Source organism: Corvus cornix, chromosome Z, assembly GCF_000738735.6.
Source record: "Corvus cornix cornix isolate S_Up_H32 chromosome Z, ASM73873v5, whole genome shotgun sequence".
In the NCBI taxonomy this organism is placed as follows: domain Eukaryota; kingdom Metazoa; phylum Chordata; class Aves; order Passeriformes; family Corvidae; genus Corvus; species Corvus cornix.
In genome coordinates, this window is record NC_046357.1 from 28,868,326 (window position 1) to 28,895,995 (window position 27,670).

At 39.6% G+C, this 27,670-nt stretch overlaps 1 protein-coding gene across 4 annotated transcripts in view; it reads left to right on the forward strand.

The window, feature by feature from the left end:
- RNF38 (ring finger protein 38) overlaps positions 1-27,670 on the forward strand; it is a 104,349-nt gene that overhangs the window by 15,864 nt on the left and 60,815 nt on the right. The window contains exon 1 of one of the 4 annotated variants that reach the window (XM_010400079.4): positions 26,601-26,621. The exons of the other annotated variants lie outside the window; for them this stretch is intronic. The gene's annotated coding sequence lies outside the window, so the exon portion shown is untranslated. Of the gene's footprint in view, positions 1-26,600; positions 26,622-27,670 lie in introns of those variants that run through there. 4 annotated transcript variants of the gene reach the window in all.

The window sequence follows — 27,670 nt, forward strand, 5'->3', positions numbered from 1 at the left end:
TCAGGGATTTCAGGTTTTCAACTTTACCTTGAAGGCTTTCAGAAAGTTGTGGGGGTTTTGTGGTGGTGGTGTTTGTTTGGGGTTTTTTTCTGGGTTTTGGGTTTTTTTTTTTCTCCCTCACACATCAGAGAGAAAGCAACTGCAGGACTAACAAAGATGCAGAAATAATCCAGCAATATAAATGGGATGGAAACAGTGTTCAGACTAATCTCTGATTTTTAGTAAAATCTACTTATGACTGACCTGCTGCTTTGTCATTTGATTGAAATTTCTGCACTTTTTCTGTTGTCTTTGTAAATACAGTACCTAGATTTTTGAGCGTGTTTTTGCAACAATCTTTTAAGTGGATTATGTCTATCTAATACCCATCATCTGGTAAAATGTCAGTGTCTGTGATGTTCAGAGTAAACTTCAGAAAGCAGTCACATCCATCACAAGGACAGAGGGAGCTTCAATAACACATTTTCATGTAAGGACAGGGGTCAGCAAGGTTGTTGACAGAAATAGACAGTAATAAACTTTACTCAGCAGTGAAACCACGTTTCTGGAAGAGTGCATGGGTTTATGAGTAAGGAGAAAAGGGAAATGACTTCTGTCCTCATGCTTATATAGAAGTGCTTCTTTCTGAGTAGCACTTGGTTTGCATACCAAGGAAAAACTCTTGTGTTTGTAAGGATCAGTCGGTGTTGCTGTAGGTGACCCATCTTGTATTTTGTACAGTGTTGAAAATTTGCCCATTTGTAGCCTTTCCAAAGTGATCAAATACATCTGTATTGTTTGAAGAAAATTTTCTGATTTGTGTTTGAAGGGATCTGCTTTTCACTGGAATGAGTGGGTGTGGGGCCTTTTTATGAACTCTTGGGTAGGTTGTCCCTCTGTGAAGTTTTCACTGTGGTGATGTACAGTCTCTTTAAAGAACACCATCTGAATCAACTACTAGAAGTGTTTCAATGTTTCTTTTTATTGAGTGTGATATTGTGGACCTTTGTGACAATACTGAGGAAGAAGGTGAAATCAAGACATGCTGCAAGAGCTGGTTTGGTTTGTGGTGGTTTTTCGAGTGTTAGGCTGGCATTGGTTGTTTAAAGGAGATAAGGGTAGCTTTGCTCTTTTCAGAGTTCATAAATCATTTGGCTCGTGTGTGTGTGTATTTTCTCTGATTCATGCAATGAAGCTCTGAATCGGGCATCCACCCTTTTATTAGTTATGCAGAAACAGTATAAGGAATATGCCAAAAACTGTGTTTCTAGGGTAATAACTTCATGTGCTCTTAAGCTGCAGCTGGAGCAGCAGAAGTAGCTGCGCATTATCACCTGGTTTCTGACCACCTTACTGCTAAAGTGGCTGAATGTACTGCTCCAGTTTAACACTAGCAGTAGGTATTAACTGAGGTAAACCACCTGTGCAGGTTCACTGGGTGTTCTTACAGATGTATGCCTACAGTATGTGGGAAATCTGGAAGTGTTTCTCTCATTGGTAGTGCTGCTCTAATGTGGGATCAAGAAATTAAAGCAAAGAGATTGCAACCACTTATTTTCTGTCTGTGTAGTAACTTCCAGGTGATATTTGCTTCCTCCTTTTGTCATCCATTGTACCTATTGCAATCTATTTTGATAGTCTTTAGAGGGCTATTAGGATATACAATAAACACAATAAAGAAGTGCTTTGTAAGAGTAAGTAAATAGTGACGGCATTGATTTTTTTTATATTTTTGGCTCTTAAAAAAATTCCCCATGTGGAAATAGTGATAGAGATGGCATCGGTGATGAAGGTACATATACTTGGGAACTTGGGAGGAAGATAAAAAGAGAGTAAACTTGTTTTTTTCAGGAAGAAAAGTTTTTTTTCCATTGAGTACAGTTCTACAGTAGTGTGAAGTGAATGAAAAATTTCTCACACACAGTGGCCTCAATGTGCAGATATTTCTTTGAACTTAACCTTCATTTACGTGGTTCAGATTGTTCATGAATCAAAGAGAAAAACTTAGGCACTCTGTAACTGCAGTTTTAAGTAATCCTCATAAATCAGGGGACTGAAGCTAGAGACCTCTCACTTTGAGGTACTGATCCTTCCTGCCCGACCTCAAATAATATTGCAAAGCATAAGCTTGCAGGCTGGTAAATGCCAACCTCAGCTGCTGAATGAAATTTTTACCAGACCCTGCTGTATGGTTTGCTCATGTAGCCCCAGTGCTTTCCTCCTGTACAGTAGTAGTACAGGCTTGGTGCCGTTTGTCTGGTACTTGATACACACAAACAAATACGATGTAAACCATGTACAAGTCATATAATGAATATTAGACAGCTTTTCTTTCATATCAAGTGAAAAGCAGAAAACCTGTATTGCCCTTATCAGAAGCATGCTATCATTTCACAGAAATGTATTAACCCTGTCATACAAAACCGAGTGTTTCATTGCACTTCTTTCCCCCGCTAAACTGTTCATTAAAAACATTTTAGCATCACAGTTCTTTTCAACTTAGTGTTCATTCTCATAAGCTTTTTAGTATGGTTGACATTTTTGGAGAGAAACAATTTCCTGTAAAAACTGAGCGAGTTTCCCATCATAAGATGTTGCTTCTGTTATGAAAATAATGTAGACGCATTGGCAGTTAGACAAGTGAGGATCTGTGTCTAGAAATCCAGAGCATAGCTTAGTCATTTGATTCTAGGAGAAATAACATTAAATTAAATGGTTTATTGAGGCAAACTGCTGATTCTTGAGTTACATAATCTGAATTGTGCTTTTCTCTCTCAAAGTGGCTCTTGAAAGAAGATCTGGACCTAGGTCTATTAGGAGCACTAAGCAAGGCTTTCAGTCTTTCTGAGCGATTGTACTGAGAGCACTTACTTTAGTTGCTGCTCTGTGTTCAGCTCTCTTGAAAGGATGATTTGAAGATGTTATAACATCCCATTATTGGCAGAAGTGGAAATCTTTTCGTATTAGGCAGGTTGAGCTTGCGTCGTCTGGGAGTTCTCTCCAGTTCCTTTTTTCCCACTGTTGAGTCTTGGCCACACATACTCTTGCTTATTTCCTTGATATTCAGATCCTCATTCTGAATAATGTTCCCTGTGTTCCGACTTGTCTTGCCATCCATCACCTCTGGGTGTCTTGAGTAAGAAGAGAAATAAAGACCTCATTTCCTCTGGAAATTCTTTCTTCTCTTTTGATTTCTGTAGCCCTTATGTCAACCTGCTGTTCTTTCCTCTGATTTCAGTTTCCAGGCACCTGAGCCCAGAAGGTTCTGTCGTGTACTAAGTGTTGAGCAATCTAAAGAAATTCAGCCTTCCCTCAGTGCTTGTGTACTGCTAGAAATTGACAGCTGATGCTTGGTCATGTTCCAGGAAAATCACAGGCTTGGTATTGGGCTTCTGAACCAGGAAACAACATGCGACGCTTTTTTCTTCATGGGGCAGAATCCTTTTACTTACATTGCTCTTGTGCTTGGAGAGGCTGTATTTTGCAAAGTGCTGCAAATAGATGGTGCAAAAAAGAAAAACTGTAATCAAGCAGACTACTTTCATAGTGGGGAGAAAGTGTCATATAGATTTTACCTGACCTGGGGTCGGGAATGTTCTTTTGTCCTGTTCAGGCACTTACCAGTCTGATAGGACTACTAGGGCTGTGGAAAACTGCTTGTCCCCAGTAACCACACAGTGTCTATTAAGGGGTTTCTTGTCCTGAAGAGGACTGCTGTCAGTACTGTTGATGGTGCCCTGTTCTGTGTTGCAGCTTTATTGATACCACACAGAGTACTGAAGAGTTTTCCAGAACCTGGAGCTTGTCTACAAATGGACTTAAAAGTCTGGAGGAATGTTTGTAGAAGGTGAACAATGGCTTTTGGAGCAAATTGTTCTTGTTTTTTCAGATACCAGCTAGTCCTAAGACAGGCTGGATTGAACCTGTCCCATCATATTACCAAGCTTCAGGAAGTCCTGGTCAGGGACTTCCTGAGGGGGAAGTTCTACCAGGAATATTTTGTTCAGTGGGCTGGACTTTTTTTGAGGCACAGTGAGTGTTTTTCATCAATGTTCTTTTTGGTGGTATTATACTGGCTCAATCAATTTAAAAGCTGAAGAGTCCAGGTCTGTATGCTGTCTTCCTGCTTTTCCCCACACCCATCTATTTTATCAGTGTTCTGTGACTAATTAGAGGTTCTTAAGAATGCAGTTTTCAAGGTACTGGAACACCCTGAGGTATTTCTCAGTCTTGTGCTGTAGTCTTTTTCTGATAATTCTCAATGCAGAACTTCTGATAAAATTAACAGATGAACAAATAGAATGTTTTCATTTAAGGGGAGGAGGCAAAAGGAAGTTTTTGGTCCACAAGTGTAGCTGGGGTGATTTTTCTCCTTGCGTGGACTTTTTTGTAGTTACTGGCACTGGATTTCATCAGTCACTTTATTTGCCCCTCACTTGCTATTGTTAAATCCTGTCATAATTCTGTTGTATTTTTCTTCTATTTGACCCCAGGTTGTGCCTGCTGCTGATTTTAATAGATTAGAAAACGTGGATTGCTTTGAAATGGATTGCTTTGAAACTTTGAAGGCTTTGTCCATTAATTACAGAACCGTGTTAGACAGATGAGGATAAACACTCCTTAGTTGAACAATTCTGCCTACGCTTAATCAAGCATATTTGCCTGTCTGTGCAACTGGCTGGGTCATGTCTTCACATTTACTTTGCTGGCAGTGTGCAGCTCTCCCTGCTCCTGAATAGAGCGTGTCCTGAGGATATTCTGGAAATGTGAAGGCTGTGCCCTGGCAATGGGAACAAAGGTTGCGCAGAGTAACTTCCTCTGATTTCAATAATGATTTTGTCTTCTTACTCCTCCTTTCATCTCTTTGAAGGTATTTTTTGGCCCTCTCCCTGCTTTTACTTATGAAGTTACTTAAATGATTTTTCCTCTTTAAAATGATAAGTAACTGGGTCAACAGCCTTGATATTTAATTGCTATGAATAATTAGGAAGCTTTTGTAGTAACCCATCAGTGCTTCTTCAAGATGACTTAGTGAATCTACTGATCTCTCCTTCCCCTGCTTTCTGGGAACGTGTTCACTCCACATTCCACTGCTGGGATTGCCTCTTTTCCATATCATTCCTAAGAGATATCTTAATAGAAAATCTTGCTGTTAAGCTGGAGCGTACAAAGCTGTAATTGCACTAGAGTGGGATGGAGATTGGAAGATCTCACAAAACCCCACAAATCTTGTGGTTTTCTTTGAGGAGTGCTTCCAGCGGTTTGCTCTACTCCAATTTTAGATTGTGTTTTTGCACCTGCTTGAGAAGTCTGGGTTCTGTTCACTAGCTAAATCAATTTGTTGCTTCCTTGAAATTAGCAATACCAAAAAGTATGTCTCGTGTCTGCTTTGTTTGTGTTCTAAACAGAGAACAAAAGGCAGGTGGTAATTACACTGCAGGGTAAACAACTGTAAATTTCTTAAATAAGATTTAAACAATGCTATTGAGGAGAAATCTCCTGAATGTAACTGACTACTAGTAGTATTACTACTAGTCCTACTACCAGTTAGTAGTACGCCTAGGACAGTCTCCCTGTTCTTAGAACTTTGTTTTTCAGAGGCAAAGTAAACCATGTTCTGACAATGTTCTTGTAAATATATTCACTTCTCATTGAGGTAAGTGTCACAAAAGGATGAACTAAGCTCATGTGGACTTTTGCAGTAGTGGAAGTGCTGGAGGCAGGATTCATATCTTGCATCTGCAGTTGAGCTGGTGGGAAAAGAAAAGGCAAAAGGATTCACCCTGGGGAGTTGCTGTACTTAATGTGGCAGCCACATCCTTAATTTTTTCCAAATAAGCTTTGGCTGGAGTTCTAAGCTTTCTGATACATAACATCTGCTTGCTGTCCAACTTAAGAAATGGGTGAATATTTGAGTCTTCTGATGGATGAGGAAGCTGAAGTGTTCTCTCTAGATGGCATTAACACTTTCTATTTAAAAGAAGTCTTAGGTGAGATGTGCATTATCATTAGCATGCTAGTTAGTCTAGGTTACTGGCTAGGTGTTTAACTTCATGTTGTCACTCTTTTATTATTTGGCAATATGCTCAGGTACAAAGGAGGATGAGCGAAATAATTTCTTTTAATTGCTGCAGTGAGAGAAATGGATATTTTGATATTTCTGTACAATGGTATAGCAGATCTAGTCATACTAGCAAAGAATTGTTACACATTTGGGGTTAAGAGAGAAAGAAAAATGAACAGTTAAAGCAATGGTGGGATACGGAACCATACATGCTTAAAGGATGAACTTCCAAGAGTACTCAAAAAAGTCGTGTCCTGTGGTTTAATTTCTGCTGTAGCCATGAAAACATAGGATAACTTCCTTGTTTCTCCATTCTGAGTTAGAAGAGACTGTTTAATGGTCAAAGTTCAGCTCCTCAGTATTCAGGCAGTTACCTGAAGTTTTTCCACTGCTGTTTTTCTCCTGTGAGCAACGTCTGCAGTTTCTTGTCCCTGTAAAGTCTTAAGTTTTAAAACATCTTCTTTAAGTTAGGAAACTGCAAGTTAAATATTCTGATGTGTGATTATCCCAAAAATTATTATAATACTTACTATGTAGTATTAGTGAACAGTATCGTTCTTACGATCTTTATCTCATACCAGATACACTTAGGACTTTTTCCAGTTCCTCCTGTATAAAAGCTCCTTCTGGGTAATTTCTTTTAGACCTTTTGCAAAATTGCCCTCCTTAACATACATTATGCCCCTTGACCTTTTGCTTTCTCTTTTGGTGTGTCTTTCCTGTCGTCTTCAGAGATACTCTTCCCTGTATGATCACTGACTTTCATACTGTTATGTAAACCTATGACTTCATGTTTTTAGGGTTAAGTGTAGTGTCTTTTAGTTACGTTTTCTCCAAGTTAAAATGTACTGGTCTTTTTATGATCTCTTCATGTCGTGATCATTCTTGCTCCATGTCACTGTGCTGTCTGCCAGGTTTGAGCATAACCTGACGTGTATGCCTTTGATTCTTGCTGCCCTGCATCTGCCTCCTTGACAAATTCAGCTCTCTTGTAATCTTCACACCTCTGTCACTGAAAGCTGGTGAAGGAGAGAAGTATATTAATGTGGAACTGAAATATGCTGTGAGTGTGTTGCTGCTACCTCCTAACTTACTCTCTCCTAACTTTTTAAGCCTTGTTCTGGCATGGTCTTTGTAGCCTCCTAGTGAATGTGATAAGCTATGTTACCCTCAGCTAGCCTGGCCTCAGCTAGTAGACTTTGTCTAGCATAGGTATGCTGCACTGAACACTAGACAAATAACCTGTTACAAATACAAGTACGCATCCCAATACTTTGATAATCAGCTTCATTGAGTGTGCAGTTTTTTCGTGTATTCAGAAAGCATATTAAATCTGGAAAGCTTGTACAGTTGGGTTCTCTGTTTCTTCATTTCCATATCAAATATAGTCATTTGGAGGGTATAAAGACTTTCCTGACTGTAAGCAAAATTCACATTTTACTTAAAATGTCTTTGAATTCTTTCTTTGTTTTGCCTAGTAATAAATTAAGGTCTCTGTTATTCATGTGTGACCTCACAACAAAGTTTTGACAGTCTGAACTAGCAATTGGTATGTGCAATAAATAGCACTTGACTCCCTTCTTTGAGCACTACTGAAACTTAATCTTTTGTCTTCTCTCAGCACATGGTATCTTCAGGTTTTTTCTTTGAAGTTAGTTGGACTTTTAAGTTTGTGAGAAACAGAATCTTTGCAAGAGACCACCAATATATATAGCTGGTTTTTAGGAAGAGAAGCATTTTTAATTCAAAAAACTTAATTTGGTTATTTCCAGTACTTAGTCCTTAGTTTCGATCACTGTATTGAATTACAGCTTTTTCAGATGAGATAGCACACATAGTGAACAGTGTTGTAATGAATTTCCTTAATACAAATAAATTGTGCCATGGGCTTTATCACTCTGCTGGAAGAGCATTTGGATAAGTCTGTAAATTCTGTGTTGACCATGATTACATATTTGGCATTACATTCAGTTTGTTTTGCAGGCAGTTATGTAGGGCCCTCTACTTGGTAACTGTAGTGCTTTTATTTAAACTTCATAGAAAACAGCAAGCTGATAAAAGGGAGCATTTGGGGGAAGGCTTTTATAAGGTTTCCAGGTTCTAATAAACAATTGTTGTTCAAGGCTTGTAGCCCTTCCTATTTCTTGTCACATACATGCTGGAATTAATATTTGTGCATTGTTAAAATTGTGGAATCAGAACTTCTACTACAATCCAGTAAGCTCAGCAAGTTTCTCCCAAATTACACCTTTTTTAGAAGGAAAAAAGAATTAGGGCACAGTCATTTCTAGTTCTTGCACTGAACTTTTCTAAGTTTAGTTAGCTTTTAAATTGAGCGTGCTTTCTAAATGCATGGCTTTTGATTGTCTGAATGTGTGTAGTTGGGGAACTAACTGTTCTTTTACTATACATTTCCTTTCCTCTGGTATACTACCTCCTACTGAGGACAAAAATGCCTTTTTATATTTTGATGTTGCAACTGAGAAGGTTGCAAATGCATGTTGGGAAAAAAAAGAAAAAGAATGGATGGATTTTCTTCCTTGTTCTCCAAGTAGGCAGACAGCAGTATGATTTTGGAGTAATTTCATTTTCTTCTGCCTCAATATAGTCTCTCTGTAAATCAAGTGGACAGTATATTATGCTCTTGCATCCTCATTTGTGGGTTACATGCTATCTTGAGAAGTGGCCAAAACAGCTGAAATTTGGAGGAAAAAGTAGTGATTTTATTTCCTTCTGTTATGACAACTGTGGTTGTGGGATTGAGGATTAGAGGTAGTGAGCATGAACTGAAACACAGGAACTTCCTTCTGAACATCAAGAAAAGGTGAAAGGGACTGCACTTAGACACAGGTTGCCCAGGGAGATTTGGGAGTCTCCCACCTTGGAGATAACAACTCATCTGGACATTGTGCTGAGCAACCTGCTCTGGGTCGTCTGGCTTGAGCAAAGGGCTTGGACAAGATGACCTTCCTTTTCCAACCTCAGCTCTTCTGTGATTCTGTGATTCTTTGTCTTTTTCACAGCAGACTTGTTTCCATAGTAATCGGCAATGATGGCGGATTATTTCTTCCACGTTAAAAAAGCTGTCAACATTTTTATTTGAAGCATGAAATGGGAAGTTCCTACCTCCAAAAAATGTTCTCTTTCTTCCAGAACTGCTTTCTTTTCTAATACTTGGAAGTGACTTTTGAGGCATTTCAAATAAAAAAAATTTACCAGAAATTGATTTATACTAACTTCAGAAGGTCAAAATCAAATGTTGTTAAGTTTCAGCTGAGGGCCTATAGATGAAGGTCAGTTTACGTAGAGTATCCCGGCTTCTGTTTTGGAGAAGGCATCTTCCCATAGTAAGCTCTTTGGAGGAGAGGGACACCTGAAGCAAATACATATTTGTGCTAAAGCATTCGCCCCTTAATAATATATTTGGCAAATTTAAACTTTAATTTTTTTCCAGAATGTCAACTGGTGCTTTAATTTGGAATTTAAGTAAGAATTGACAGCTTTTCAGAGACGAAAAATACTTTCTTCTGACTGTCTTTTGTACCATATCAGATGAATTTTATGAAGGAAGGTGAGAGGTATGCTTTGACTTAATGGCTTTGATTTGAATTTCTCATCCTGTTCATAACTTTTCATGTTGCTGAGAAGCATAAGCCCTTGAAAGCTTTCTCAGTTAACAAGTGTGGTCTAACTTGTAACCCACCGGAAGAATTCCCATTCCATGAAAAGAAAAGAAGTGACACAAGGTTTCCTACAGTGATAGTGAGAACTACTGTTGAGGCCGACAGCAGGTCCAGAGGCATCATAGACCTTAATTTGGACATGGTTAACTTCTATTTGTGAGAAAAGCCCGTGAGAAGAAAAGCAGTTAGTTTTTACCCATGAGAATGGAGTATCAACAGAAGCAAGAAAGTTAAACAGTAGAAGGAGAAAAACAGCAACATATCTGCACCTGTTATTTGACTGAATGCTTGAATGCTTATGCTATAGGTAGCCAATGAAGTCTATTGTGGTAGTTTAGCAGCCAGTGAATATGTAACATGAATGATAACATACAAAAGGTGTATAAAAGAGGCTGATTTGTTTAATAAATGGCTTTTTGCACTTTATCTGAGGCACTGTCTGTGTATGTTATGACCGCCCCAACAGCGACAAACTACTTATCTGGGGACAACAGAAACCTTCCAAGATTTAGCTGGCTCAAAAAAAAAAAAACCAACAAACCAAAACAAACCCAAAACAAAACAAACCAGCTGGCTTCATTGCAGAAACATCTTGTTGTGTTATGACAGTCTTTTTGAAGGCAAGGTCATATGCTTGTTTTCACATTGAGATGATAAGGTCTTAAAGCTCTTTAGTTTTATGTGTGGATAAAAGCAGATTTTAGGAAAGAAGAAAAGAATTTACTTGAAAAATGAGATATTTCTGATGAATCTATAAAGTGAAAATGCATATTCTGCCTCTGGAGTGCCAAATAGATGAGGTGGTCCAACCAAGGCACACATTCAGTTGTGTCAGCAGTGAAAATTGCTTATCATTGAAGAAAATCTGTTCATGTATTCTTTAATTAAGTGCTGAGGTAGTGCTTTACCTTGAAAGAACTTTCCTCCTTCAATATGAAAGAAGAGATGCCAGAAAAAAACGCTCATGTCATTCCAGAGTAATGTACAAGACAAAAAGATCTGTTGGGCCGCTTTTACAAACTGTCACTTATCCACATAGCTTTTGTTAAGTATCATGAATATGAATTTTAGGTTTTAGCAGCAAAAATGATTGGGGGTATGGGGGTGGGCTGGCAGTCTGTGAAGCAGTTTGCCATCTGGAGGTGGTATGAGCAGCCTGTTCACCAGAGCTTTCATACAGGAATGAACTCTGGACATTTTTGCAGAGGACACTGGTGAAAGAATGGCTAGACAAAAGTGAAGCTCTTCAGAAAAATTACCCACATCACACCTTGCAACAGCTACACAATTTCCAGTCATGGGGATCGTAACAAATTCATCCTGGGTTAGCAAAGATGATGTTCCTGAATAAGGTGAACACTTTTTGTGTACTGTGGAAATCCAGTGGTTGCTTCTGACCTGGCTGTTTTGTGGATTGCTGTCAAAAAAATATTAGCTGGAGGTCCTGTGTTTGGTAACTGGCTATTCCAGCTACTCCAACTCTGAAAGTTGTTCAGAAAACAAAAGGAAAGAACAGGAGGGTTTGTGTGTGTGTTGTTGGACTTTTGCTGCTTTTCTCCAACTTTCTGATGTTGTCTGACTTACGTAATCAAATGTTGGTGAGGGTAAAATTTGTGTCAGAAGTAATCTAAAGCATTTTATTCTTTTTAGAAACCAAATGTTCGTGTTTTGCAACAGCTTTTTGAAGGTTTGTATCAAGCTGCTCACATCCTACAGCAAAAATCGAGCAGACTGAAATGGTTCGTAATTCTGTTGTACTGGTATTTTCTTTGAGCTCTTTAACAACATGTTAGCAAAATTCTGCATCAACAGTTAAGGACTGTTAGTTGACTTTTGGATAAACCGGAACTCCAGCCAAGTGCAGTGACAAAGGCTTGACTGAGATGACTTAGACTGCTCCCTGCAGTTTTCCTGACCAGAGGCATGTCACATACATGGTTGTTTGATTTGCCAGTAGCAGTTTATGTTTTTAGTGGCCAGTGTCCTCCTTTGCAGGGTAGAATCACTGACAGATTTATCAAGCTGTGGAATTGCCAGCAGCCCTGCAGGTTTGTACACTGCTGCTGCTGTGCAGTGACTGACTACTGCCATGGTATAGCAGCTTTTAGAAATGCTGCAGGTGAAGTGCTGCATGTGTCCTTTTATACTTAAAGGGACTTGAAGTTAGATCAGATTTTTGTACAGTTTTTCATTGCTCTTTACCTACACAGACCCCATTTCTTTCAATGCAAGAGTCTGTGCATTTTATTGGAAAATGTTAGTTTAATATCTGAAACACCAAGTGTTGGTGAATGTGGAAAACCCAGTATGGGTTGCATTACTGTAGAGGTGTTTCTGATACTGGTCTGTGTCAGGGAAAAGCCTTTTCTAATGCTCCAAACAACCAAGGGGCTGCCAGTTTAGCTTTAGGACACAAGCACAGAAATTCTTGGTGTTTCCCCAAAGGTAAAATGTATTTCTGCTGTTGGACTGTTTTTGTGAATTTTTTGCATTGCATGGAAAATTTTTTCTGAAGAGGGAAAGGTAGCTACGGCTAGGAGTTGAAACAGCATTTCACTCCTTAAAATAATTTCCCCTTTCATTACAAAAACAACTCGTCTTTCTCCAAAATCAGTTAGAAACTTTGCTTTTCCTTTGACCTACCTTTGCATTCCCAGACATTCTCACCCTCTAACTGGTCAGATAGATTTTCTAACAGATATCTCATTCAGAGTTGCCCTTCCATTTTGTCTTACTAAAATGTATTACTACATTTTGGAGTTTAACATGCATTCTTTTTCCCCATTTCCTTACTTTTGCTCTTAATTCTGAGGCACACAAAAGCAGGGATGACAATAGAAACATGTTTAGGTAGTAGTTACTTCCTCCCTAATCAGGGCACAGGATATGTTGGGGAGGAGAACACTGGGGTTTTATGGAGGATTTGATTACTGCAGCGTTTGTGAATAGTCAAGAGTCTTGGGCAGGTCCTGCAGGTGGCCCCAGAGACACAGCCTGGGAGTGGTGGTCCAGACTCCTAGAGAACCTGGCTGGCAGGGGATTGCTATGGTGAGGGACCAATGGAACTCACTGAAACATTGTCAAAACCAAATTATTTTTACTTATTGGCAGATTATAATTTAAATTATGCTGAGTTTTTCGTAGCCTGCTCTACTTCTAACCCTCCAATTATCCTTTGTGTTTTCTTGTCTTTAATGCCTTTCTGCTTTCTATCAGCCCAAACAGCTTACTGTTTTCTATTTGGCAGAAGACAGGAAAATTGTTTTTAGTTGTCATTCAAATCTTAGCTGAGTGAACTCTCCTGAAGCTGGTAACCATCCCATGAGTTTATATGTAATTTTGAGTACTGGAATGGCATAAGTTTGTATATTGTTCTTATTGATTAGAAGTGTTGCTTTTTATTATCTGTTTGCCCTGTAAGGAAAAAACACATTTACAAGAAAGATCCATGGAAGTTTGAAGAAACTAAGCTCAATCACATGTCTTTTTCAAAATTGTTTTAAAGTTAAGAATGCTTGACTGTAGTAGCTGTGTAAATCAAAGGACTGTTGATTTTCCTTTGGAGACCATGCAAACCGAAAACTAGAAGAGGTCAAGTGCATGTTTATTGTACCAGTCTTGGCTTGTACGCGGAGTTCTCACTCATTACAGAGCAGTTAAGTAAGCAACCCACCTGGGATTGTAGACCGTTGGTAAGCTCTGGTACTTCATTAGATAGTTTTAAATATTCCCAAAGTGCTCCATAAAGCAACTTGCGTTACTTTAAGCGTGCATTCTAGATGTGTGCAGTGCAGGAGGGGATTAAATGACTGAACCCTGTTGTCCAGTGCTGTGAGTGAATTCCTTCACTTGCAATATCTGGTGGCCAAAAGCAGGCATTCACTCCTCTAAATGCAGATGGTAAAACTAAAGCAGAGCAAGATAATATTAGAGCTCTGCACGACACATGACACAAGAGAAGATACAGACCTTGCAATACCAGCAAACATGGATTCTGTGAAATTGTCAGTGGAACTGACTTTGAAGTTATAAGGCAGTGTTGGGGAGTCTCCTTAGCAATTTTTTTTGCTATTATTTATGTATTACAATTTTACTTATATGATCAGACAAGTCTTAAAATATTTACAGCCTTCCTTTCACCTTGGCTGGAGAATGAGTACATTCTCTCCCTGTGATACGGATCTTTAATTAGTTAAGAAAAGAAACAGAACAGCACAGTAGTCTCTATTTTGAAAGAAGTAGACTACATTGTCCTAAGTGGGATATAATCTGTTGGAAGCCATTTTTGGGTACATGAAGTAGGAGGTTTCACCAACCACATTGTTTTCTGTGATGATACGACGAGATCTGTGCATGATGGGAGAGTAGAGGCTGTCATCTGCCTTGATTCTTAGCAAGGCTTTTGCTATGGTCTCCCATGGCATCCTTGCATCCAGGTTGGGATGGTAAAGTCTGGATGGATGAAAAACTGCTAGATGAGGGTAACAAAGATGGTGAAGGTCCTTGAAGGAAGGTCCTGTGAAGAATGGCTGAGGTCACTTGGTCTGTTCAGGCTGAAAAAGAGGAGACTGAGGGGAGACTTCATTGCAGTCTGCAACTTCCTTGTGAGAGCAAGAGGAGGGGCAGGCACTGATCTCTCTGTGGTGCCCTGTGAGAGAACCCAAGGGAATGGCCTGAAATTGTGTCAGGGGAGGTTTAGGTTGGATATTAGGAAAAGTTTCTTTACCTAGAGGGTGGCTTGGCAATGGAACAGGGTCCCCAGGGAAGTGGTCACAGGACGAAGCCTGACAGAGTTCAAGAAGCATTTCAACCATGCTCCTGGGCACGTGGAGTGACTCTTGGGTGTGTCCTGTGCAGGGCCCGGAGGTGGACTCGATTATCCTGATTTGATTCCTCCCAAATCAGCATATGCTGTGATTCTTTGATCTGTGATTATGTGCATGAAAAACTGGCTAGATGTTTGAGCTCCTGATAGTAATATCATGGGTGTCTGTCCTAAACTCTGTTTAATGTCTTCACATCTCCTTGTTCAGCTGTTGATCATGCATGTCATTAAAATCTGTGAATGACTCTGCTCTGGGTTTGCAGTTTATGCACTTGAAGTAAGGGCTGCCATCCAGAACAATCTAGACAGGCTAGAAGAGTGGACCAACAGGCATGTTGTGAAATTGAACAGTCACAGGCAGCAGGACATGCTGTTTCCCTCAGACAGGAGCTGACTGGCTCCTCCTGAAAAGCTCTTAGTGATCCTGGGTAACAGTGGCCACGCATGAACAAAGAGTGCGCTCTGCAACTGATGAAGGCCAACAGCATCCTGGGCTATATTAACAGGAGTGTAACAAGGAAATCAGACCAAGGGATTCCTCTTTACTTATCACTTGTTAAATTGCATCTGGAATACTGCATCCACTTTTGATGCCCCAGTATGAGAAAAAATGATGCAAAACTGGACTGAGCTCAGTACAGAATTATGAAGCACCACAGAATGTGAGGCGAGGAGAGGTTGAGGGACTGGGACTTATTTGGTGTGGAGAAAAGACAACTATAGAGCAGGGATATGTAGTAATAATTTGCCTACATCTATAAAGAAGTTCCCTAAAATACAGATACTGGCTCTGTACTTGGATATACAGCAGGAGAATGAGAGAGTGTTCGTGAATTGAATCAGATGGTATGGTGAATACCTTAAACTATTTTTAATAATAGCTTTTCATGCTCTTTTTGAATAATTTGTTATTATTTTTAATAATGGCATTTCATACAGTGTTGTCCTTAAAGGAGCGTGGCAAGCTTTAAAATACCACATGTTTGCTTGAGATAGTGTACATTGTTCTGGAGCTTCCTTAATTAAGCAAAAGTAAGCTCTGTCAGTGTATACAGATCAGAAAATGGTTGACGTTGGAAGGCATATTTTGAGATCATCAAGTCCAGCCTCTCTGCTGAGGCAGGGTCATCTAGAACGGGTTGCCCAGGACAGTGTCCACTTGGATTTTGTTAATATCTCCAGATCCTGAAACTGATTTCAGGATAGATGCTGCTGTGAATTTTAATATGGAGACAGGGCTCTCTGTGACAACACAACTCATGTGGAAAAAAAATACTTAGGAGTCAAGTAGTCCAATTAAGTTCGGTCACTGTTATGAAAAAAAACCAAACAACAACCCAACAAAATCCCACACCAAAAAAAAGCCCCTAAAAAAAGAAACAATGCCCCCCAAAGCAAACAACCAAAAATACCCCAGAACAAAACACAAACAAAACACCCCAAATCAACCAAATAACACCCGTCCTGAATACACACATCACTTCTTCATGAAGAGAGCCTGAGAAAGGATAGCTTTTTCCCCAAATTGCACTACTGTTAAGTCTTTATTATTTTACTTCTTCCAATTTGTTTTTAAGCATGTGTATCCTTTGTTGTGGTATATAGACAGAATGCAGATGTTGCTTCTATGACCTTTACAAGTTGTATGTATTTGCACTGTTTCTATGAACTGTAATCATGAACTGTTTTGTGTAACATTTAAAATTAACAAGTTTAGAAAGCACTTGAGAGAGTTTGGAATGTTTTTCCTTATTTGTTAACTTTAAGTATGTGATGACAATTGATGTCTGGAGTCTTATTTTTTAGTACTTCCATCTACTTTGTCAGATCTTTTCTGGTGATCACTTTGTGCATTTCTTTCATGTATCAGTTAAGCAAGGAGAATGATGTTTTTCTGCTTTTATGTACAGTTACAAACCCACTCAGCAGCTGGTGTAGATACCCATATGAAACCTAATAGTGTTTTTCACTCATTTTTCTCTAGTTCCATAGCAAATTTGGTGTGATTTTTTAAAATTGCCTGAATGTTCTGTCTTGAGGTATGATCAGTAAATTTTAATAGCTGAAATACATTTAACTGTTGAGAAGACAGGGAGTCAAACTTCTTTGCTATTTCTTACCTACAGAGCTAGTGAAATGTGTAGCTTTGTGCTTAACTCAAACAAAAGGGACCCTGACCTTAGTGTACAGATCTCATTGACATTTTCTAGGTTTGAAAAAGGAGTTATAAAGAACTACAGTGTGCTTGCTGCCTGAGTTGTGTGTCAAGTGTGGGTGTCACTGCAGGCCCATTTCCTGATGTTATCAGCCTGCCAACAGGTGCCTTCCAACAGAGAGACTGCTGCTTGTGTACACAGCAGGGAGCTTTGAGAGGGCTGTGAGCCCTTAGACCCTTCAACGGCAATTGCAGGAGGACATTTTTCATCCAAGGAGACTTAAGAAATATGAGGCATAAAATTGTAAATGGAGGCTATGCGTATACTTATTTGAAGGCTGTTGCGATGAGAAAAGAGAGTTTGATTTAGATTATCCCTAGTGTAGCATGAGAGAATTATAGAATGGCTTGGGTTGGAAGGGATCTCAAAGATCATCTAGTTCCAACCCTACTGTGGGTAGAGACAACTTCCCCTAGACCAGATTGCTCAGAGCTCCATCCAACTTGGCCTTGAACAATTCCAGGGTTGGGGCATCCACAACTTCTCTGGGCAACCTGTGCCTCAGCACGCTCTCAGTAAAGAATTTCTTCCTAGTATCTCATCTAAACCTGCTGCCTTTCAATTTGAAAGTGTTGCCCCTTGTTCTGTCATTACATGGCTTTGTAAGTAGTCTCTTTCCATCTGTCTTGCAGACTCCCTTCAGGTACTGGAAGACTGCATATAGGTCACCCCTAAGCCTTCTCCTTTCCCAGCTGAACAATCCCAATTCTCCCAGCCTTTCAGAAAGAAGTGTGACTGTTTTGTTCTGGTTGTAGAGGGTAGAAGGAATTAGGGTGTAATTTAGTAATGGTGCTGCATTCACCTACTTTGTTTTATCTGTTTCATGTATTAACATGGGAAGGAATTTCCAGAACTGAATCCTGGAGAGAGTATCTTAGAAATAAAGGCTGGTAACAAAATTATTATTACAGATGTTTCTTCAGGCTCCTGTCACACACTAGATAGTCTTTTAGACTAGTCCTGAGAGACAAAACTACTTCAGGGTGCAGGTGTAGCTTTTTCAGTGGGTTTCTACATCTTGACATAATCTCTCTGATTGCCCTTTGTTTGTGTACTGCATTCATTTGTGTTTCTGTCCTGGATTTTAGCTATGTCCCCATGATTCCTCCCTTACTTGGGAGCTGGGCTGTACCGTGTGTGTGTGTGTAGCTTTCAGTCTTGCTGTTCCTGCTGAGGAGCATACTGGTAAGCTATACAGTGAAAATGTCTTTGGATTTTCTTTGGCTAAGGAAAACTTGGAAGAAGTGAAAACCTTGAAAAACAAGTCTGAATGCTGGTAGCGTTCAGACTGTGAAATACCTGGCTAAACACAATTCCTCATCTAAAAACAGCCAAGGACTATCCACAGTGTTGTCCTTGAACATTGCAGATACTGGTTTCAGTCACTATATTAGCTAATTCTTGTAAGTGATTCTCTGCCTTTCCAAATAATTTGGAATCATTTGAAAATAGTCTAGCTTCCTTATAGAGTGGTTTTCACTAGCTAAAAGTTGGGTTGTTAGATTTCCCTTCCTTATGAAGCCCAGTAAAACATTCAACAGCTCTCAGTTTGTGATTTTATAGCTGTGCATCAAACATTGGAATTAGAAATCATATTAAAGGTCAGCATGTCCTGCATGCAACAATATTTGTGTGTGTCAGATTTCCTGACATACAGTTAATCACTGAAAAATGTGATTTATCCACTGTAGTAGTCAAGGCCTAACAAAAGTTCTGTATGTTGCTGGGAAAGACCTTTCTATTTTTACAAGTATATAATTCTGTCATTCCTTTTCTATTTGGTTTAACATGTGGGGTGTGTAGGAGTAGTGTCATTTTAAAGTTTGAATGTCAGCTGAGTTTCATTCAGCTTTTCTGAGTAAGACAGGATGGTAAGAATGGTTCATTATACCTAGTCTGCTGAAGCTGGAATACCCAGAGGTTTAGTTGTGTGTTTTGACATGCGGTTTATTGCTTTGATTAATACCTCTATGCTGGATCTACTGTGCTTCTAGTCTTTTTCTTTGGTGCTACGTATGTTAACATGAGGGCCTTCATCTTGGGCTTCCTTTCTTGCGTTTATAATGATGAAAGGATTATTTGCACTTGGTTAAAAAGGATAAGGTATAAGAACTAAGAAAATTTATCAGCCTGATGAAGATACTTACTTTTGAAATTTTGCTCATGGAAAGCAGGTGGGGATGTGGTTTTCTTACATCCCAATTATTTCTTAAAGCAAAAAACAAAGCTACATAATAGACTTAATCTCATTTGGTTTGCCTTCTACAAAATAACATCAACTATAAAACCATATTTTAATTCAGAGCCCCATTTTCTGGCCATTTTCCACCATCATCTACTTCATGTTAAGGCCACCATTGATTACAGTACCTTTTCAATTTCTCTTGAGTCATAGGGTCACCCTGACCTTTACTCGAATTCTTTAGGATGCATCCAGGGGCAGAGCAAATAAGAGGAATTTTTTTGTAGAAGCAGAGGAACCCATTTCAGTACTGAAATTCTCCATGTTTCATAAACTGTCCAAATGCACACACCTTAAAACAAGTTTTCACACTACCAACAAGTCTGAAAAGTATGTGCAAAATACAAAAAATCCAAGGCACATCACCAAAGTGTAGAAACAAAATATTTGCTCCTGCAGCTTCTGCGGAGTCCCATCCCAAAATCCTCCTGCCTCTGTATCAGTTCCCAATCACCCCCGTTTACTGATGAAATGCCTCTCTAAAGCGTCATGCTGGTTGTCCTGACTTCGGGGTTGGTTTTCTGAAGTCCCCAGTCAGGAAGTCGGTGTGCACTGGAATTTGTCTGACTGAGCCCGTTTGATTGGAGTGGCCAGTCAATCTGGGCAGGGCACTGCATCTGTCCCACTTGGGTTCCAAAAACTTGTCCCAGCCGCGGCCTCCTTCCCCAGTGTGCAGCACCAACACACACCCAGGCGAGGTATTCCTACCTTTTATTCTGGTTTGTGCAAAGGAGGCAGCAGGGTGGTAGCCCACAGAAGGCTGGCTCCCCAGTCATCAAAACTTTGCACCATTTGTAAATTCTAACAAAGGCACCAGCATTCATTGCTTACAGATTACATGACTTTTTCATTAATTAGTACTCAACACCCTGTTTGCTCATTATGTCTCTTGCTCCTCGTGCTAATCAGTCTGCAGGCACAGTTCTTCCCTCCGTCTGGCCCTGGGGTCTGTTTGGAGGAGGTGATCCTTGAGTTGGTGGTCGAGATCTCCCACTGCTGGAATTACCTTTCTCCCAGTTACTGCTCAGTCCTGACCTTACTCCTGGTGGCTCTCATCCAGACAGCCCATTCATCTTGGGATTGTCTTCCCTTTTCCTTAAAACAAACATTAGCCAAGCATGTAATGTTCACAATGCAATTGCTTAATCATAACTGTCTAGCTACATCTACTGATTGACAGCAACAAAAAAAAATTGCAAAGTTGGTTTCAGAACTTGAGGGGCTTGATACAAGATGTGCATATGCTTTTGTCTGAATTCTGAGGTCTGCAGCTGGCCTCCATCATGTGAACCGGTGCAAGGGTATGTGCAGATGGGGTGGGTGAGCTATGGTGGGTTACTGTGAGGAAATAAAACATGCTTGAGGCTCCGTATACTCAGCCTGGAGATGCTGGGAAGCAAACTGTCCCAGCAGACTGTAACAACAATGTAATACGTGCTCCTGACTATGCATACTTGGTCAGGGAAGGTGAGCCATCCTGGGTTACCACATTCATAACCTTCTCATAGGGTTATGGGGTTTTCTTGCTATTTCTTGGTTATATTCACATGTCACAGTTACTAGAAAAATCATCTTTGTGTGCTTCGTTGTCCCATGAAGTCTGTGTGAGAGCGACAAAATACCAAACTTAACTACATAGCCTCTTCACTTTTTCTGGTCTTTTTTGTTTCTTTGCCTCTCACATTTACATTCAACCTTTGAACACTGGGGGCAGAAAAACCCCAATAAACAAATGAAAAATAAGCAACCATGTGCTCACAATATTTTTGAGAAGAGACAGTTGTTTTCATTCATACTCAGTTTCTCCTTTCTCAGAGTCAAGCCTCAGTGAGGCCTTGGTAGGAGTAGGGAAGAGACTTTAGAAGGGATGTTGTAGCCCAGATGCTGTCACGTGAGCATGGGTTTTCAGTAAGTAATTTTAGGCCAGTATAATACACAAGGAGGACAGTGTAGAGGTAGAATGAGAGAGGACCTGTGTGAAGCTGCAGATAGCTCAAAAGCTTTTAGTGAATGTTTCTGGACAATAATATTGTAATGAGGGAGCAGCTGGCATTTGTAGAATGCAAGCCTCTTCTTTCTGAGGGGTGGTCTGTGTGAGAGCACAAGGAGTGCTGTCATTTCATGCTTTGAGACTTGGAAGGATGCTGGTGCTGAGGGCCTCTCAGTTCCAGCTGAGTTCTTCAGAGCTACCTACAGCTCCCAGAGATAGTAATTTTCAGGAACACCTGCAAACATTCCTCTTTTTGAAAAAGAAAGCCCATTCTTTCTGTTTTAGAAGGTGTGTTGGGGTTTGTATGTTGGTGGATTTCAGTGGCAAAGATTGGCTTGCAATAATACTGACAGTTTGACAATTAAAAGAGCAGTTTCTTTCCTAAAAACTTGGGACTTTTATGAGCTTCCAGTGGAGGTTTTTCTATTGTTTTTACTGCAAAAATTGTGATAAACTGTTTCCTCTAAAACTAGTTTTTCTGTAAATTTGTCTCATTTATTTCATTGCTTTATCTGTTTGCTTAAGAAAGGTGTTAAAGTGAAGGTAAGCTTTAGGATCTGTATTAATACTTCAATAGCCAGCTTTTAAGTGGAGGTTTCCAATTAGAGGCATGTGCTTTTGACTCATGTTCATCCTCCTCTCTCATCCCACCATATGTTGGTTCTTTAATTGCTTTCAGCTGCAGGTACTGATATGCATGAGATTCCATATTAACTTCATCCTGTTGACTAGTGATAGAGTGAGGACTACAGGAGCAAATCCTGACTATTCACGGTCACCTTCCAGTTGTATGTTCAGAAAAAAGCTCAGAGAACTCACTTGTTTCATTATTTCCTCAGGGATTGAAGTGAATCTGACCATTCTGCAATTCCCCAATGACCTTTTGGCCTTCCCCCCCAGGCTGGTGTAACATTTGTTTTTTCCCAGTCATTAGGGGCCTCCCTGATCTCCATGCTTTTTACATGCCTTTAGATGTGAGATAGAGAGGGCCTTGTCATGGCATTGCCCGTCTCTCAGTATCATTGGATTCAGCAGGTTTCATCCCATGGATTTCTAAGGCTCAGGTTCTGTTATACAATTTCTGACTAAATCATCGTCAGCTGATGGCCGTCCTTTGAACCTCCTTGAACCCTGCCTATAAGAACAGGAGGACTTTGCAGGTAAAAAACACAGGCAAAGAAGACATTGTGTACCTCTCTCTTATCTGTTCCTGGGTACACTAAATAACCTACTCCATTCAGTACCTATCCTGTGTTTTCAGTGGTCAGCCTTTTACTGTTCATGGAGCAGTAGAAACTCTTCTTGTTATCCTTCTGATGCTTGCAGGTCTTACTTGCAGCTGAGCTTTGCCTTTCCTAATGCCATTCTTGCATGCCCAGGCAATGTTTCTAAACTCCTCCTTTGCAGCCTAACGTTGCTTTCACCTCTTGTATACTGCCTTTTAGCAGCAGAGTTCCACCATGAGTTCTTTGGCTGATACATGAACTTGATTTCCTGAGTATTGGGCCAGACTGTTCCTGTGCTTGGAGAATGTCCTTTGACCTCCTTGCTTTCTTGTGGTCCTTTACCCATCATTGCAGCTTTCAGTGGGGTCATACCTCCCAATCCCCAAATCTGCTTTCCAAGAGTCCATGGTCTGTACTCTACTGCTCACCTTTCTCTCTGCCCCCGGGGTTTGAATTCCCCTATGTCATAGTCATTACCACTGAGGCTGCCAGTGATTTTTATATCTTTAATTGGTACTTCCCAGCTAGTGAATCGCAGATGTACTTAGCTGTACACCAGCCCAGGTTAGCCCGTCCAGTACCAATCTTAAGGAGATATTCTTTATAGAAATTCTATTCTATTCTTTTTACTGTGTGTCCCCACCTGCTCTGTTGATTTTTCAAGGAGATGTCCAGGAGATTAAGATCATTCACAAGAACCAAGACTGTGATCAAGAGCAATCCTCAAGTTGTTTAGGGTGCTCCTTCTGTGTGGGAGGTCTGTAAAAAAGTCTTTTGTCATGATGCCACATTTCCTGACATCTTTTCTCATGTGGATCCACAAACCCTCACCCACCTGTTCTCCCCTGAAAGAGCTCCATATATCCAAACTAGTCTTTTGCATAAAGACACCCTTCACCTTCCCTGTATTCATTTCCTGAAGAGCATCTATTGGTCCATCACAGCTCTGTCATTCCTGCCACATCTCAGTTATTCCAGTCACGTTGTGTGGTGACTGGATGCAGAGCTCTTACTTCTCCTCCTGTGTGTTTTCAGACTGGATATGTTGCATGTACATTTCAGACAGGTGCCCCCTTCAGCCTGTAATGTTGGACCTGAAGTGCCTCTTGTTCTTGTCACTCAGGGTCCTTTATTTTTTCTACTACTGCTCCCCAGTTCTTTACTTATCTGTGAGTCTCCCTTTCCAGCTGGAGATGTTGAGTTTGAAAGTAACATAGATGGTGAAAATTGATGTATTGCCTTGGCTAATGCTGCTGTGTAGGGAAGTGGAAAGCATAATATCCATTCATGTTGGAACCCTGAGTTCTGAGAATTTCAGTGGTGACAGATAGTGATCCTCAGAAGCACACTGCATTTGACCTGAGGCCTTGGGAAAGGCTTCCTAAATTGTGTGATAACACTGAGGTTGTTGCTGTGTTAATTAAAAGTTAAATCAATGGGCGGTATATGTAGAGATGTAGAAAAATTAGGTTTATGGGATATATGTAGCATTCACAATGACTATCTTCTGCCCATGGCAATCACTGGTACCTCCCTTGCCAAAATCTTGTGTGTTGGTTTGTGGGGTTTTGGGTCATTCAATGATTTTTTTTTTTTTTTTTTTTAAGACTGTTCAAGAAAAGGAAGAGAGGAAAAGGAAGAGAGTTTGGTTACCAACTTCAAATCTTAAGATAGAATTAACAGTTTCATGAAGTGTGTTAAAGGCTGTTCTTATTACTAGGGTTGTGTTAAAAATTGCTGCTTATACTATAAGCTCTTCCGTGGCAGAATTTATTACTTTGCACTGAAAACATACTGCAGACAATAGATTTTGGCACTCCTGGGCAGAGCGCAAGGAAATGCTACTCTTTGGTTTCTTTGTTTCTTTTTTATTTAAAAACATAATTTTATTTTGGTTTGAAAGACCCTGAGTAGTAGAGGTTTTATGGATTTGGCTGGTGTTTGTAGCTCCTGCAGCTATATTCTGTTTATATACAAATTTCTGGGTAATTAATAGTGTGATCTAATTTGTTTCCATTACATGTACGCAGTGTTAAAATTGTACTTGAATGTTTAATGTTAACTAACAGTAAAGCTTATGTCAAGAATGTATCAGGGGTTTTTTTATACCCATTTGAATACATTTTATTGCTTCCCTACAAACACAGAAACAGACCATGCACACACACAGTCTGCTGTAGCTGGAAAAACAGAGCTATGACTTCGGCAACCTCAGTTTGCCTGTGAGCCCTCTCAACTGATTGCAGTGAGACTGATAGTGTAGCTTAGCCTTCCTGGGCTGCATCTCCTGCCATCTGATTGTTTTTAATGATTGGTTTTTTTCTGATTGTTTTTAATTCTTTTCAGTTCTTGCTGCAGACACTGTGCAGTGACACAGTGATTCGAGCAGGTGATTAAAAGGAAGTCTCTGTTTGTGAATTACTTTGCAAGAGGGTGTTTTTGAGAGAAGCCTATTCAGCAGATGTTTACTGTGTAATGATAGGTAGTTCTGCATCAAGTTCTAGTTTTTTTTGCTAGCTTCTACAGTTTTGGAGAAGTGCAGGTGAACCTTTTGTACTCATAAGTGGCCTTCAGAGTGTAGGTTGTTGAGAGAAAGCTGGAGTAGGACTATAAACAATACTTTGTTTTGTAGTGAGTTGTGGGGGTGTCGTATGACAGAGTTTAGCTAGAATGAGTTTACTGATGTGATTAGGAAACCAAGGTTACAGCACTGAGGCAGTTTATATTGACAAAAGTGTATTCTGCTGGGAAAAACTGTCTCAGTCTCATATACAAAAATTCTCTTTAGCCTAGGTTTGCTTTTAAAAAGAAGTAGAGTATATTATTTTTTTTAAACTATGTTCATGTTTATGTGTGTTGCATTGGCCTTTTAAAGCTGATGGTAAAGTAATAAAGTTAAAATTTGTGTGCCACTGTGCACTGTGTCGAGGCAACTCTCAGATTTTACAAGCTATTGAACAGGCAGGTATAGTTACACACACACACATTTAAAGAAAGAAAAAAATGAGCTCCCAGTAGATCATTTAGGATTTTAGTTCACTTGTTTGGTAGCTGAAGGCACTTTGCTCTCAGCCTAACATCTGATAAGCCTGTTGAGTACAGACTACACTACTCCTAGTTTTACTGGGTTTTAGTTATCTTATAATGCCAGGTGGAACAGCACTGGGACAGGTTCACAAGCAAACTCTGTGCATTGCATGTTTTTGTGAATGAAGCATTTGAGGCTTCTTGATTTTCTGTTCCTTTATTTTTCCTAAATATAATGAAGTTACAAGACTGTTTTAATTAGATCAAAGGACGGTTCTGCACTGGGAAACTTTGGTTAGTCAAATTCTCTAGGTTATAGACTTAAAGTAGATGCAGTCTTTAAGACAGAGAGAAAAAATTTCTTTATATCCATCGTACTTGTGATGCTTAAAAAATGAGCAATCATTCAAGTTATTCTTCTCATGCTACTCCTCTGTTTATAGTGGAAGGAGCAAGGGGAAGTACTTCTGTTCATAGCAGAGTTGCACTGTGGCAACTTTAATCAAAGTTGCTCCGGATGAGACAATCCCATTTACAATTGAGCTTGGTAATGTTATGCCAGCTTTTCAGGTGATGCCTCTCTTGGTCAGTTGGTGACTGCTGAGCACGGAGTTAAATGATGTCTGAGAAGGCTGTGGATGCACAGAGAGGAGTATTTCTACTGTTGTGTCAGGAGTCACTAAGCAGATCTGTTGGAGACCGATCAAGGAAGCTAGCTAGCTGCAAGATTCTTGTGTACATTCTTGGTCACAGATCTCTCTCCTCATTGTATACCACCCAGGCTGCTTGTGCTTATGGCTGTTGGAATTACGAAGTAGCAAAGAAAGGCTCAGCACGTGTGTGGTGCCTGGGCATGAATATACAAACTGCTGCATAGACAAGCTTACAGGAGAGGAGGCTGGTAATTGGAAGGCCTCTCAAATGCAGGTATCTATGGGTTAAATATTGGATGCAGTTAACAGTTCAAACATTTTTACAGGACCATTTTTAATAATCATCCTGTAGGTTTTTAAAAATAAGTTATATTGTGGTTTCATAATTGTTCCATTCAGAGGTCTTTTGTTTATCTGGTAGTGCTTCCATCAACCACCCAACCCCAGTAACAAATTAGCAAGTTGCTTTACGTTTCAGTCTACTTAGATTTTGCAACTTCATACCTTGAAAACAAATGCTGTTGTAAGTCAAAATAGGATGTCCCTTACTTTGTTGTTGGTTTTACTTAGCATATGTTTACGCTAGCGTGCCTTACATCTTGCTTCTTTTGCATTCATAAAGGCTGTGCATGCTTTGTGTTCACCTTTAACCTGGGGAAAAAAGCCTGAAGCACAACCCATAGGCCACCACAAAAATGCCTTCACAGGGAAACTGGGTAAGGTTGGTTTTAATTAATTTAAATTGCCAGTTAGGGTACTATTTTGATTTATGGTTTTCAGTTTAACTTTGGAGCATTCATATAGAGAAACTTTGAATCTTACTAGTCAATAAGTCTATTTCCTATTGAACATAACATTTGAACTCTTATTTGCTAAATTTTGTGAGGAAAGAAGGTAGCTTACAGGCACATTTAAAGAATTATATAGCTGCACATTTTATTGGCTTCTTATGTTCTGTGTTTTAGTCTTTTGAAAAATTGCATGGTTTACTTTGTTTTCTTTGATAAGATCAGTTTTTATTTCTTAATTCATGATGGGCTTCTACCGAATAGAAATATAAATTAAATTAGACAACAAGCTTGTTAAAACAGTCTTGAAAGGCAGGTGTGTTTTGTCAGTATGCTGAGAATAAAGCAGCTTTGAGAAATCAGGAAAATGGAAACAAAATTATTTGTGGCAAATGCAGATTTTAGCCTTTTTTTCTTGATATGTAGTATTTGTAGAACTAGTGATTTAGTATTCACTTGCACTTTGCCTTCTTTTTCCAATATGTAAAACTTAGACTGTTTTCTCCTACAACTTGTAATAAATTTCCTAACTTTGAATGAGCAAGGTATTAAACTCTTTACAATGGAAAGAGGAACAAAAGACATCAGCTTTTGAAAGAACAACCTCAACATGTCTGACTTCATTTGGTTGGCCAAGAACTTCCTTCAGAGGCTTGACTGATTCAAAAAGTTCAGGACTAGTGTTCACTGTCTGAAATATTCTATTACTTTTTGGTTTTTGTTGTAGACAACTTAGGTTTCCATTTCAAGTACATTTGAAAATAGCTTTGATTAAGTGTAAATACAGTGTCTTAATTTAAACTTAAGTATTTTTACCTGCTAGTTTCGGGTGTTCAAAGCCTCTTCTTTGGATCAGGGATTGTAAGCAAGGTTGTCCATACAATTTTTATATTGGTCCATCATGATTTTTCTTGGACAATGTGTTACTATGGCATTTCATTATTCTGCATTTTTTTTGTCCTTTGTTATGAAAGGGT